The sequence below is a fragment of the Tupaia chinensis genome, unplaced genomic scaffold, assembly GCF_000334495.1.
Source record: "Tupaia chinensis unplaced genomic scaffold, TupChi_1.0 Scaffold000119_1, whole genome shotgun sequence".
NCBI lineage: Eukaryota > Metazoa > Chordata > Mammalia > Scandentia > Tupaiidae > Tupaia > Tupaia belangeri.
Window position 1 is genome coordinate 1,156,393 of NW_006159585.1, and position 14,668 is coordinate 1,171,060.

Genomic DNA, 14,668 nt, shown 5'->3' on the forward strand with positions numbered 1-14,668 from the left:
GTAACAGGATCCTTCAAAGGGTTTGATTTTGTAGACTTCAACAGTGAGGAAGATGCCAGAGCTGCCAAGGAGACCAGGAAGATGGTGAAATTGATGGGAACACAGTCGCTTTGGACTGGGTCAAGCCTAAGGGTAAAGGTGGCTTTGGGGGTCATAGTGGAGGCAGAGGAGGCTTTGGAGGCTGAGGTGGAGGGAGAGGAAGCAGAGGTGGATTTGGAGAGGGAGGTAATTTCTGAGGAGGCAAAGGAGAAGGAGACCATAAGTGGTAAGGAAAGATGAAGTTTGAATAGTTTCTCTGTCCCTCTGAAAGAAAGGACTCCGGGGTTTTTACTCTATTACCTGATCACTGACAGAGGTTCTCAGGACATTCCGAGAGAGTGGTCTACTTGGAAAACTGGAGAAATAACTTTTCAAGGAAGATACTCTTATTGGTTTTGATTTGATATTTATATAAACTTTTTAAAGAGATGAGTAATAGAGCTAACCCTCATCTCTACGCTTTTAATTTATATTGTTTCATCCTATATACAAAACCATTTTTTACCTACAAATAGGTTTTTTTAATGATTATTTGCATTGGGTCATTGTAAAGTAAAGTCATGATTTTTGCTTCAGTAACTTTAAAACAAATTTTAAAAAGTCCTAAACTCTGAAAAAAATTGTTTTAATAGTCTCATGTTCAGTAGAATTATAAGAAAATATATGGTTTTCCCTGTCCTCTACTGTGCTTTAAAAAATGAAGAAACTGGGGCCCAGAGAAGGCAGCTTAAGGCCAGTTGTCATGGCTAACATGATCATCACAGAAAGGATTGGTATGCAGGAAGGAAAAGAACTTTAAGAACTAAATTATAGGGCTGCCTATGTGGCCTCATGGTTAGGGCAGCTTTATCCCATGTGATGAACTATGTGGTTTGAGTCCCAGGTCCCACAGCTTAAAAAACACTCTGGGCATGTGCATTTGTGCTCAAAATCTCAAAAAGGAGAAAGACATGAAGGACAAGGAATTGGAGCACAGCTATTCCTCATGAGAGTTGGCTTCTCCTCTTTCTAGCAAATGTACATATAACCAAATAGAAAAAAAAAATGGAACCAAATGATGGATTAATAACCTATTTGGTCTGATGAAAAAATGAGAAGGCTCTACTGTTTGATATAAGAAATACATTCCATTTTGGAGTAGGACTTTTGGGACAAATTGAGAGTAATTGGGTAACCTCTGTGGATACAGGCCTGGAACTAGATATTAGCCCTGAAGAATAAGAGCATAAACATATCTTCAATACTACAGCCAAAACCTGTGTGCAAGCTACAGTCTACCCCATCTCACAAACACCTTGTGTTTCTAGCCACATTTGGATACCCAACAACTGCTCTGAGTCACCATCTCACCCACATGTAAAAGATCTCTGTATTCTGGGTAACACAATTAATTTGGAGCCTAGGAGCAATTTCTCTATTCTAAATGGAACTCTGTCTTCAGAACTAAAGTTTTCAATAAAAGACTCTGTTAACTTGCAACTGTGCTCAATTTGTGAGTGCTCAGTGCCAGTTTAAACAATTAGGAAAAAAAAAAAATCAAAGGAAAACACCACCCAAAAAAGAGATTCCTCTCACAGTGCCAAGAGAGTATCTAAAAGAGATACAGAAGGCTAAATGCCAGATACACGTTGCAAATATTCAACAGCAGTTTTAGTGGTCCCCTGGCATTCACTTAAATTATGCCATGTGGGGAAAAGCAATCATTGTCAATAAAGAGGCCTGAGCATCACCAAAACTAGAGGCTCATTTGTAGGGTTATAGTGAAAGAAGAATCTTTACCCTCTGGCACTTACCTGCAAAATTTCCCTTCTTTCTATCTTGTGTCTGTATTCTGAATCCTGAGACAACTTCAGGTGTTGCCAAATGACTCTGGGTTCTTAATAGCTATTTGGTTGTTTATGGTTTTTTTTTTCTTTTTCTTTTCTTCCTTTCCACTTATTCTACATAGTCATTTGCATCCCGGTTCCCCATTAGACAATCACAGGGAAGCTGGAGAGATCTCATCTGTGCATTTTAGGGGGTGAAATCTAACAGCCCAGGGACAGGTGGAGCAGGCAGCAGGAAGGTGTCAAAGGAAAACACCACCCAAAAAAGAGATTCCTCTCACAGTGCCAAGAGAGTATCTAAAAGAGATACAGAAGGCTAAATGCCAGATACACGTTGCAAATATTCAACAGCAGTTTTAGTGGTCCCCTGGCATTCACTTAAATTATGCCATGTGGGGAAAAGCAATCATTGTCAATAAAGAGGCCTGAGCATCACCAAAACTAGAGGCTCATTTGTAGGGTTATAGTGAAAGAAGAATCTTTACCCTCTGGCACTTACCTGCAAAATTTCCCTTCTTTCTATCTTGTGTCTGTATTCTGAATCCTGAGACAACTTCAGGTGTTGCCAAATGACTCTGGGTTCTTAATAGCTATTTGGTTGTTTATGGTTTTTTTTTTCTTTTTCTTTTCTTCCTTTCCACTTATTCTACATAGTCATTTGCATCCCGGTTCCCCATTAGACAATCACAGGGAAGCTGGAGAGATCCCATCTGTGCATTTTAGGGGGTGAAATCTAACAGCCCAGGGACAGGTGGAGCAGGCAGCAGGAAGGTGACCCCAGGCACGCAGCAGGTGGATCGAGCAGTGCAGGAAATCAGCAGGCAGCAGGCGGTATGAAGGGCAGAAAGGCCCAGGCTGCCTTCGTCCAGGCTGCAAATCAAGCAGAGGTTAGCAGGTAAGAAGGGTGACAGGAGGGCAGAGCCAGACGTGTGACCAGTGAGGAGGGAGAAACAGAAGGCAATTAGCCAGGGGGAGAGGGCAGATGGAGGGCATCGCCGACAATTACCAGGGGAAAGGGTAGCAGGAGGGTAATAATAGAAGGCAGTTCTGAGGGGTGAGAGGACATCAGGCAGGTGACATGCAACAGCAGTGAGAAATCCGGGCATGCCTTACCTGGGAAAAAGCATCCAGTGAAGAAGCTCACCAACCTTGGAGCAGCACCATGTAGTCAGAGCAGCAGGAAGCAACCAGGAGGAATGACCAAGAACGGGTGACCTCCAGAGCCTGGGTGCCAGTCACAAGTCCTCACCTTTGGAGGTGTTAGATCAGAAATATTTGCACAACATGCATTGGTCTATTTCCCTGGGGAGATTTCAAAAAAGCGCTGTAGGATGACCACAGAACTTACATGAAAAGTGGAGGTCAAATGTCTTAGTCAGTTCAGGCTGTTACAACCAAGTACTACAGATTGGGTCACTTATAAATAATGGACTTTTATTTCTCATAGTCTGGAAGTTCAAGATCAGAGTGCCAACAGGTTCTGGGGAGGACACTCTTATGGGTTGTAGACAACTGATACCTTTTTGTGTCCTCACATGGTGCAAAGACAGAGCTCTCAGGAATCCCTTCTATTGGGGAACTAACCCCATTCATAATAGTTATACTCATGACTGAATTACTTGTTCCTGGTCCCCCTCCAACCACCCTTGCATTGGGAATTAGGATTTCAACATGTGAATTTGAGGTGGATACTAGCATCAGTCCATCATATCAACTGCCAAGCATGTGCTGCCTACCAGGTCTCATTTTTCAAAATGAAGAAAAATACCATTTTCTGGGCACTTTACATGGGTCCGATTTGTCAAACATGTTAATTTAGTATCTTATCCATGTCCATGACAACATCTGCAGGTAACTATTATTGTCTTTGTTTTTCTTTTTTTTTAAGTTGAGAAAACTGAGGCTAAAAAACGTGATACTGATCCATGAACACATCTGGTACGTGAGCACTGCACTTTCAACCTGAGCTTCTCTGGCACTCAGAATCATCTATCTTCTATAGCTGCGGGTCTCAGAGCTGGAAAGTCCTCTTTTGACTACTAACTAGTAATGTATCTCTATCCTTAAGAATAAAAGTTTTTGGGTGTGTTAAATATTAATTTCTTCATGAAGACACACATTACAAAACAGTGTTTTGCCAATTCAAATGCATAGAGATGCAAAGAATCTAGAAAAGAAATGCTAGAGGTGTCCCGTTGGGTGGCAACTGTAGTAAGGTTCTTCAGTGCTCAGTAGGAAAAATAGACTCTGAAACATGCTGCCTTAGTGACCTCTGCACCTCCCCCTCTGGTTCTATGTACCCAATGTGCCTTTTTATTATCAGGATGCTTTCGCCCACAGTTTATAGACTACTCTGATTCAAACTAGCATGAGTCATTGGGACATTTATTTTTAATCATGAGAAACTTGGTGGTGGAACAAGCTCCAGTCTCCCTTCCACAGTTTTTTTTGCTCTGTTCTCTTCCATGGTGACATCTTCATCCCAGGAGCAGGAGGGTCATAGCAGCCTCAGCTGTTGCATCCGGTTGTAGTCTGTGTTGGAGATATCGAACACTGTCCCATCTGGTGTCTCTTTTTTAGAAGTAAAGGAAGTGATTCATAAGCCTCTTAACCCAAGGAGACTTTCTTATACAACTCATTGACTGAAAATAATCATGTGCAGGTTCTTAACCTACCACCTGGGAAAGGAACTGGATTATCATATGGATAGTTCTATCAGGAGCCACCCTTCCTCGAGTTTTGTCATGAAAAATTACATACCTGAACATAATGAAGATAGAATTCTTTTAGAAATGAGGGAAATGATAGCTATTAGGTAGGCATCTAAGAGTCTTGTTTCAGTCCTCAAAAATAATTATTGAATAAAACAAATGACTCTAAGCAGGTTTGACTGGAGGAGGAAATAAAAGCACTGGATATGGAATTATTTGCTGGATCATTACTTGTCTCACAGTAGCAGCATGACCTTGAACAAATCACTGTATTTCCTGAGCCTTGGTTTCCTCATTGGTAAAGTGTAAAATATAATACCTGCCCCATTTAACTCACAGGGTTGCTCTGAGAATTAAATGTATGTGTAAATGCTTTGTGTGTGACCAAAGGCTATGTAAATGTGAGGCATTATTATTATTAATATCAAGAATTTAATCAACCTGGTTATGTTGTCAGTGAGAAAGTATTTAATATTTTCCAAAAGCCAAGTACAATTTAAGTGTGATCTATGAAGGGACCATGGGAAAATGTAACATGCAGAAAAAACATAAATTCACTGAGGAATCAAAATTTTGCATGTTTCAGATTATATAATAAATCATTAAAAGTACAACACAATGCAACTTAAATGGTGTCAGGAAAACTAGATGTGCCTTAGAAATAACAAAATTTAGTTCCTACAACATATGTAAAAAACAAATTCTCAATGGAATAAATATTTAAAAGGGAAATCTATAAAAGTGTTAGAGAAAATATTGGAAAATAATCATTTTAAATCTCAGGGTGGGAAAGATTTTTCCAATTAAGTTTAAAAATCTTGAGCCCATAAAGAAAAATACTTAATACATTAAGTATTTTCAATAACACAAGAATGTCTATGGCCCCAATTCATCAAAATAACTGAAATACTTAGGAAGAGATATTGGTTAAATAATTGACAGAAAAGGCATATCTTTTACTGTTATCATTTTTTAAAGAATTATTTAATTTTATTCATTCATTCATTCATTTTAATTTGATAAGAAAGGGGTGGGAGAGGAAGTGAGAAAGCAAGCCGCCAGGTCCAAGACTTGAACCATGGTTAGCCATGTGGGAGTGTCCAGCACTTTAACCACCATGCCACCTGCTGGTCCCCTTAATGTTATCATTTAAAAACTCAAGAAAGAGTTGGCAAGGTTTATAGAGCTTAAGCAAGGTTTATAAAGAGTTAGCTCTCATATGGTTGGCTGCAGTGTGAGTCCTGACCCCAGTGACTCAAAAAATACAAGTGCTCTTGTGTACGTGTGTGTGTGTGTGTGTGTGTGTGTGTGTGTGTACCAAAATCCCCATGGGAGGGAGAAATGTAGGAAAAAGGATCAAGGTGTGACAATACCTCATTGCTTGGTGCTTTTTCTCTGTCTCGCTCTCTCCTTCTCTTTGGTGAGCACACTTCCTCTGACAATTAAAACAACATTAAGAAAAGATTAAGCTAGATATCTATGTAACAATATAAAAGTTGTTCAAAATTTATGACCAAGCGATAAAGGCAAATTAGAAAACTATAAGTAATCTATGCTTCTATTTAAAAAAAAAAGAACATACCCTTATCTACACACACACACACACACACACACACACACACACGTACAAAGATTTCTAAAGTCTTGAGTGAAAAGTATTAGATGCAATATCCTTAAATTAATTGAAAGGTGTCTCTGAAGGGAAGACATACACATTTTACATTTTAGTTTGATAGCTATGTTTTAGGTCTTTCATGTCTGAGGACATAAGTTGATTTCACATTTTCTCGGTTATATTTAATTGTTACTCCAGGAGGAGTCATTATTGTCACATTTTCTGTTGTTCTGTTGTCAAACTCTGCTCTTATAAATCCCATCTTTCAGACTACGGCATTTCAGAACAATGACACACTCTCTAGACCTGCACTATTCTAAAGGGTAGCCATTAGCCAGGTGTGACTATTGGGTACTAGAAATATGATTAGCAAAAAGTGAGATAGTCTATAAGTATAAAACACTTGTTAAGCCAATGTCCAGATGCAGTATATTCTGGATGGGAAATCACATTTTTGTTTGCTGTGATGATGCTCAGGGAATGAATGTAAAATAATTAATTTTTAAAAATATTTCAAAAGACGATTACAGTGCACTTGTCACTAGATTCTAGCTTTGTCCATATTTTTAGTTTAAGGTATTCTATGAATCAATAAAATGTGGAAAAAAATTTAGTATGGGGAGAGTGAGAAGGGAAAGGGAAGGAAATAAAAGTAAAAATATGCTTAATTGACAAAATAATGAGAAGCTATCTGCTGATAAGTTATAGAGTAATATCTTTGGTTTGACTGATGTGCATAGTATTTGTGGTGGAAAAAGAAATGTTGTACACTGTAAAGATGTGATTAAATGTAATAAATAAATTAATTTATAAAATAAAATGCTTGTTAAATTTCACCAATTTTGACTGAAGAAAATAATTTAATATTACTTTAAATAATATTAAAATAATTTAATAGTAGTATTATTATTGTTTAAATAGTTATATTCTGGCTACATGTTGGAATGACATTTTTAATTTATTAGGTTAAATAAAACATATAAAAATAATTTTACTTGTTTTAGTTTCTATTTTTTAAATTTTTCTGTAAAGCACAGGCACTCACCAAAGAGAGATAAAGAGAGAAAGAAGGAAAGTGAGAAATCACACCTCAAGGGGGATGACCATGCCACAATCCCTTCTTCATTCTTCCCCTTGGGATTTTTGGCATGCACTCACACACACACCTGGCATGATTCTCAAGCCACCAGGTTCAACTGAGGAGTTGGATATATGGGATCCAACATTTTAACCTCCACATGTGGCTTATATTTGGGGCTACATTATATTCTATTAGACAGTGCTACTGTAGGCTCTGAACAATCTCTTTTATTTCCAGGTACATCTATCTAGGACCAGATCAGTACTGGGACACTGTGCCCCGTACCCAGACTCAGTTCCTAGCACTTAAAGCCCAACAGCCAAGGAAGTAAAGGAAATAACCATAAGATCTATGAGTGCAGATGGTGAGCATGGGTTTAAGCTCATAATGAATTCAAGGTTTCGATAATGACTGGTTGAGATACCTCAGTGTCACTAAAAAATAACAAAGTAGAAGCAAAATAAAGTTTTGCGAATGAAGGCAACTGGTTGCTTTTAAACGGAATGAATTTGGAAAACTAGATATACCCTGGAGGCTTTGAAAGTAAGAAAATAAAACTGCACATAAAAATTTCAAATGATGATCTAGATATCCTAACCTAAATATATCTGCTATGAATGATAGAGTATTTATTATCATTCCTAGTAATAAGTTATTTGAAAACCTTCTAATGAGACCAACTCTGTAGTGCAAAAATTAAGTGCTATGTAGAGTGAGAAGAAGCTCATATGGCCAACCAGGTTTAAATCCTAGATCTGGAGACTTGAAAAAACACATAGAACATGTATGCCTGATTTCCTAGGATTCCGACAGGAATAAAGAAAAGATAAAAGGTTTCTATGGCATTAACAGGTCCCATTAACTGGAGCTTTCTCCCTCATACACACATACTCTTTCATGTATGCTCACACACTGGCAATTAAAAGCAAAGAAAGAAAGAAAGATAAATAGAAAGAAAGGAAGGAAGAAAGAAAAAGAGAAAGAAAAAAGAAAGGAAGGAAAAAAGAAGAAAGAAAGGCAAGAAGGAAAGGATGGAAGAAGAAAGAAAATGATCTAATTGAATTGATTTTAAAATATGTTGTCATTAAAACTCAACCAACATTTATTTTGGTTAAACTATACTCAAAGTAAAATGTTGGGCCAGCTGCTGGCCTGGTGGTTAAAGCACTGGTTCCCACATAACCAACTGTCCTGGACACAGCAACACGAAAAGCATATGAGGACCATATACATTCATGCCCAAAAATCCTGAAAGAAGAGAGAAATGAAGAGAAGGGAGTTAAGCACAACCACCCCCCCAGTGGAAAATGCTTTCTCACTTTCTCTCTCTCTCTCTCTCTCTCTCTCTCTCTCTCTGTATCTTTCTGTCTTTGGCAAGCTCACACCTTCTGGTAAATTAAAAATATATCATTCAATGTTATGTTTATGCACAAACACATGTATATTTATACACTGATATAGTATACATTATATACTTATAAGTGTATAAATATACAAATATATGTTATATCTGTATTATTACTTAATACACCAGTGATCATATGAGTATTTAGTAAGTAGTAAAATAAATAGTAAACTAATAAACTATATATGTGTATTCCCTCCCTTATAAATATATCTGTGATGTATGGTATTATTTTTAGGAAACATATCATTTCATTTTCTCATATCCAATCACACTTTTCAATTAATTATTTTTTAGTTCATTAATTAGACTTAATTTTGCAGGTACTTTATGATAGACACTGCACTTGAGTACAGATATTATTATAAAAGATATGCAAAGCCTGTATCATAGAACATTACATATATCAATTTCACAATAATTTATTATTGACTGGGACCAGCAGTGTAACGGTTATGTTGCTGGACTCCCACGACTACAGTTTGAGTCCCGGACCCAGCAGTTTAAATCTCATGCCAGGCACATGTGCATTCATTCCCAAAATTCCAAGAGGAGAATGGAGGAGTAGGGATTATGGAGGGCCATCTCCACCACCCCCAGGGTGTGATATCTTGTGTTTTGTATATCTATCTCTGTCTTTCCAGCAAGTACATGAGCCCTATAGCAAAAATCTCTCTCAAAAAATTATTTAGTAAATAAGTAAATAAATTTCTTAATTAAGAATAGAAAAATTATAGGATTTCACATCATAAAGTAATCTGATTATTTGCCCCAATAGCTCAGCATTTGTATACTCAGTCAAGAATGCACTAAAGGGGTTCATTGTTTCCTTTCATCTCAGGGTAAAACAAGTTATTGGGATGGATGATATATGCTACTGATAAGAAATAATCTGCATTATTCCTGAGAGTGACTAAAATGAACAAAAACACAAACAAATGCAAATGAAGAAAATCCAGAAATTAAATAATAATAGCTGAAAAATTGCAAAGATGTCTAACTTCCAGTTTGGCATATAAATGACTTAGAAGTTGTCACTCTATCTTAACAATGAGTGAAAAAGCTGAACAAACAAATAAACAAAAAAGACAACTCTAAGTCAGTTAGAGAAATGATGTCATAGGGCAAACCACTGTTCCAAACCTGGCAGCAACAGACAAGTAGATAGAGTTACAACTCACTGGAGCAGAAACTCACAAACAGAAACATCCATGGCAATCAGTACCAGGATAGAAAAAAACTATACAGTAACTGATAAACTGCTAGAGGCTCGACGTGAATAGTTTGAAAGTACAAACCCCAGGGAGATTCCAGGGAGACCTTGTTATACGTGGTCCCTGCACTTTTCGCATTTTACCAGCAAAACCTGTATCAGGTCCTCACCATGAATATTAGTAGTAAACCCTCTCTTGGGGCCAGCAGGTGGCAGGTAGTTAAGGTGCTAGGATTCAACATGGCTGACTGCAGTTTGAGTCCCAGACCTAGCAGCTCACTTCCTCACATTCTCTCTCTCCTTCTCTCTGTCTCTCTCTGGTGAATTAAAATAATAATAATAAAAAATAAAATTTAAAAACTAAATATATCTTCTCTTGTATCTGGCAAAAGAAGTAGAAAAGGAACCATTCTGAAATACCCCAGAGTGTTCTGGGGTTTTTGTAACAGGGTCCAGCCTCAGAAAAGACTATTTTCCCAGAATATAACTGCTATTTTATAAGAACCTAACCTAATTAAGGAAAGGAAGATACCTATTTCCAGCCAGTAACAAGCTTTGACACAGAGGAAGAGAATGACCTAACTCCAGTCTCCTCCAGGCATCTTGTCCTATAGGAGTGTGTATGGAGAGGGTGAAGTTTAACAGCTCAGGAGTACAAATTCGCTAAAAGACTACAACAAAATTATAGCACTATAAAATGTTCTGGTGTCCCCCACTCTTTACTACTGTGTTTCTAAAGACCTACTTATTACAGAATTCTTTTTATCAATTGCATTACATTCATTTTTCAACAAAAATTACAAGGCAGACTAAAAGAGTTTTAAAAAACATAATTTGAAGAGAATGAAAGAGCATTAGAATAAGACTCATTATGGCAGGAATGTTGGAATATCACATCAATATCCCTCTATTATGAATGAAAAGAATCAACTGGATGAGGCCAGCTGGTGGCATGGTGGTTAAGGTGCTAGACTCCCTCATGGCCACCATGACTTGAGCCCTGAGAAGGTCGAAAATTATACTGGGTACATGTGCATGCAGACCCGAAATCCCAAGAAGAAAATGGAGGAGAAGGGGTTGCAGCATGACGATCTCCCCACCCTGTTGGCGGCGGTGTGTAAGGGGGGGGTCATTTCTCATTTTTCTGCTCTCTTTTTCACACACTAAACATGACCCCAAAGCAAAAATCTTAAAAAAAGAAAGAAAAGGAAAGAGAGAAAGAAAGAAAGAGAGAGAGAGAGAGAGAGAGAGAGAAAGAAAAAGAAAGAAAGAAAGAAAGAAAGAAAGAAAGAAAGAAAGAAAGAAAGAAAGAAAGAAAGGAAGGAAGGAAGGAAGGAAGGAAGGAAGGAAGGAAGAAAGGAAGGAAGGAAGGAAGGAAGAGAAGGAAGGAAGGAAGGAAGGAAGAGAAGGAAGGAAGGAAGGAAGGAAGGAAGGAAGGAAGGAAGGAAGGAAGGAAGGAAAAGAAAATCAGTATGGACATAATTGAACTCAAAAACAGCATCGATCAGCAAAATATAATAAACTACTTTATCCATAAACAACCTTCTCTAGCAACAGCAAATTATACATTATGGGCTATAAAACATACCTTAAGGAATTAAAAATAAAAAATAAGTTATACAATGTCTGCTTTCATGTCATATTGAAATTAAACTAGAAATCAACAACAGAAAGATAGCTGGAAGTCTAATATTACTTGCAGATTAAACAACACACTCATAAATAACCCATAGCTCCAAATAGACATCTCAAAAAAAATTAAATGCATTTTTTTAAATTTTAAAAATTAAAATACTACTGATCAAAATATGTGGAATATAGTGAAAGCAGTACTTAGAGGAAAAATTATAGCATTGATGCATATATTAGGAAAAAAAGAAATATTTAAAACTAATAATCTAAGCTTTCACTTTAAGAAACTGGAAAACAGGACCAGTAAGTGGTGTGATGGTTAAGGTGTGTGACTCTCTCATAATGGCTCAAGTTCTGACCTGATGGCTTGGAAAAATCACACCAGGCACATGTGCATGCACGTCTAAAATCTCAAGAGGAGGATAGAGGAGAAGGGATTGTGGTGTAGTCATCTCCCCAACGGGGCGGTATCTCAATCTCACTTTCCCTCTCACTGTCTCTCTCAGTCTCACTTCAGTGAATGCACACACCCTATGGAAAGAAAAGAAAAAAAGAAACTGAAACTAAAACGAGAAGACCAAATAAAATCCAAAGTATGTAGAAGGAATTTGGTATTATGAGAAGAATAGAAACCAGTGAGATTAAAAAATAGAAAAAAAAATTATGTAAATTTATTTCTTCCATGATAGAGACAGAAAAATAAAGACAAGCACCCCAATAGGGTCTTCATGTCACAAACCACCACATCAACAAGTTAAAAAAAATTGTGATCTTAACAGTAGGAGCAGAAACAGCATTTGACAATATTTAACATGATCAATTCAATGATAAAAAGCTCCAAAACTAGGAATGAAGAGTAATATCATCAAGTTGATAAAGAATCTATAAAATAATCTGGGATTAGCATCCTGTTCAGTAGTAAGACAACTGAAATTTCTCCAGTAATATTAGAGACAAGCAAGGATTCATTTTCATACTGCTTTTCAACTTCATACTGAAAGCACTGGTTACTGCATTAAGTCTAAACAAGGATATAAAAAGCATACAGACTGAGAAGAAAGAGATAAATCTGTCTTTGTTCAAAGAAGATGTAATTTTCTTCTTCATTTCTTTGGATGAGTTTCTGAAAGAATGAACAAAAAAATTCCAGAAACAAATAAGCTATTATGGTAAGGTTATAGGATATAAGGTTAATGTACAAAACTTATTACTTCCCTATATACCAGGAATGGATAAGTAGAAGTTCAAATTAGATTTACATCATCTACATTAGCATCTCTGAAATAAAACACTTAGGTGTAAGTCTTATGAACTATATATAAGATCTTTATGAGAAAAATCACAGATTTTTGATGAACTATATTAAAGGAGGACTAAATAAGTGGACATATATGTTCAAGGGTCATGAGTAAGAAAACTTAATACTGTCAAAATGTCAGTTCTTCCAAACTGAGTATACATATTCAATGCAATCCCAATCAAAATCTTACCAAATATTTGGTGGACTTTAATGAAGATGAATAGGCAAAAGACTCAGAATAGACAACACAATATTAAAGAGTGAGGCTGGCATCTTCACTCCCCACTCTCGAGGTTGGCTATAAAACTACACCAATCGCCCTGTTCTCTTTGCCTTCAGAGCTTGCCGTGTCCAGTTCTTTCACTTTTTAGTTTTCAGGACTCATATTCACTGTCATGTCCTCTGAAGAAGGTAAGCTCTTCGTGGGAGGGCTCAACTTCAACACGGATGAGCAGGCACTGGAGAACCACTTCAGTAGCTTCAGGCCTCTCTCTGAGGTGGTCATTGTCAAGGACCGGGAGACTCAACAATCCTAGGGTTTTGGCTTTATTACCTTCACCAACCCACAGCATGTCTCTGATGCCATGAGAGCCATGAATGGAGAGAAGACTCAGCCATCCTAGGGTTTTGGCTTTATTACTTTCACCAACCCACAGCATCTCTCTGATGCCATGAGAGCCATGAATGGAGAGTCTCTGGATAGTCGCCAGATCTGTGTGGACCATGCAGGCAAGTCTGCCCAGGGAACCAGAGGGGGTGTTTTGGAGCTCGTGGTCACAGCTACTCTAGAGGTGGTAGGGGTCAAGGATATGGGAGTGACAGGTATGACAGTCGACCTGAAGGATATGGTTATGGGTTTGGAAGGTCCAGAGACTACAGCGGCAACCAGGGTGGTTATGACCGCTACTCAGGAGGAAATTACAGAGACAATTATGACAACTGAGATGAGGCATGCACACGTAATGTAGATACACAAGGAATAACACTTATGATCTAGGATGGTCCTTCCAAATGGCTGTATTTATAGACATTTTTGTAGCTGCACTGAAACGTCTGTTTTAGTACATCAGTGTCTATTTTTGAATTGAGCTCCCAAGGTAGCTTGTTGAAAACCTTTTAGAAAGCTCCATGTGTTTAAAATTTTTTTTTTCTCCCGTTTACTGACAAATTTTGGGACATTTGTGGAATGGATATTTTTACTTTATACTTTTTTTTCATTAGTTTGGGCTCTCAGGATTATGGATTCTGGCTAAAAAAAAGAAGTTTGGCTAGACTTTTAAAATTAATATGTATCTAGGGATATTTTAAAAAGCTGTACACGTGATATTTATCATGTAATTGATAGCAAGCAATTTCCCAACGTATCTTTTAAGAAATCTGCATGAAGAACATTATTACTTGGAAGTTTTTTATTAAAACACACAATCATGGCCCTGATTATATAGAAGAGTTTCTTTCTTTTTTTTTTTTTCCTTTTTTTTTTGGAGAGGTTTTTGCTATAGGGCACGTGCACTTGCCAGAGAGACAGAGACAGGGAGACAGAAAGCAAGAAATCACCCCCCAGGGGGGAAGGTCACACCGCAATCCCTTCTCCTCCATTCTCCTCTAGGGATCTTGGGCACGCACACACACGCACCTGGCATAAGTTTAAGCCACCTGGTCTGGGACTCGAACTGCAGTCGACTACATGGGAATCAAGTGACATAGCCATTATGCTAACTGCTGGTCCCTACAGAAGAGTTTTTTAAAAGTGTTTGTGAATGTCACTGTTTTTTTAATACTGGAAGAAAAGAATATTCTGTTGTGTCTCATGTAGTGATTAGAATGTCCTTCACAGAATTGATTT

The 14,668-nt window shown here is 37.5% G+C and overlaps 1 pseudogene; it reads left to right on the forward strand.

Moving 5' to 3' along the window:
• Positions 1 to 13,217: 13,217 nt before the first annotated feature.
• LOC102472629 (RNA-binding protein 3-like) lies at positions 13,218 to 13,824 on the forward strand (annotated as a pseudogene).
• The last annotated feature ends 844 nt before the right edge of the window (positions 13,825 to 14,668 follow it).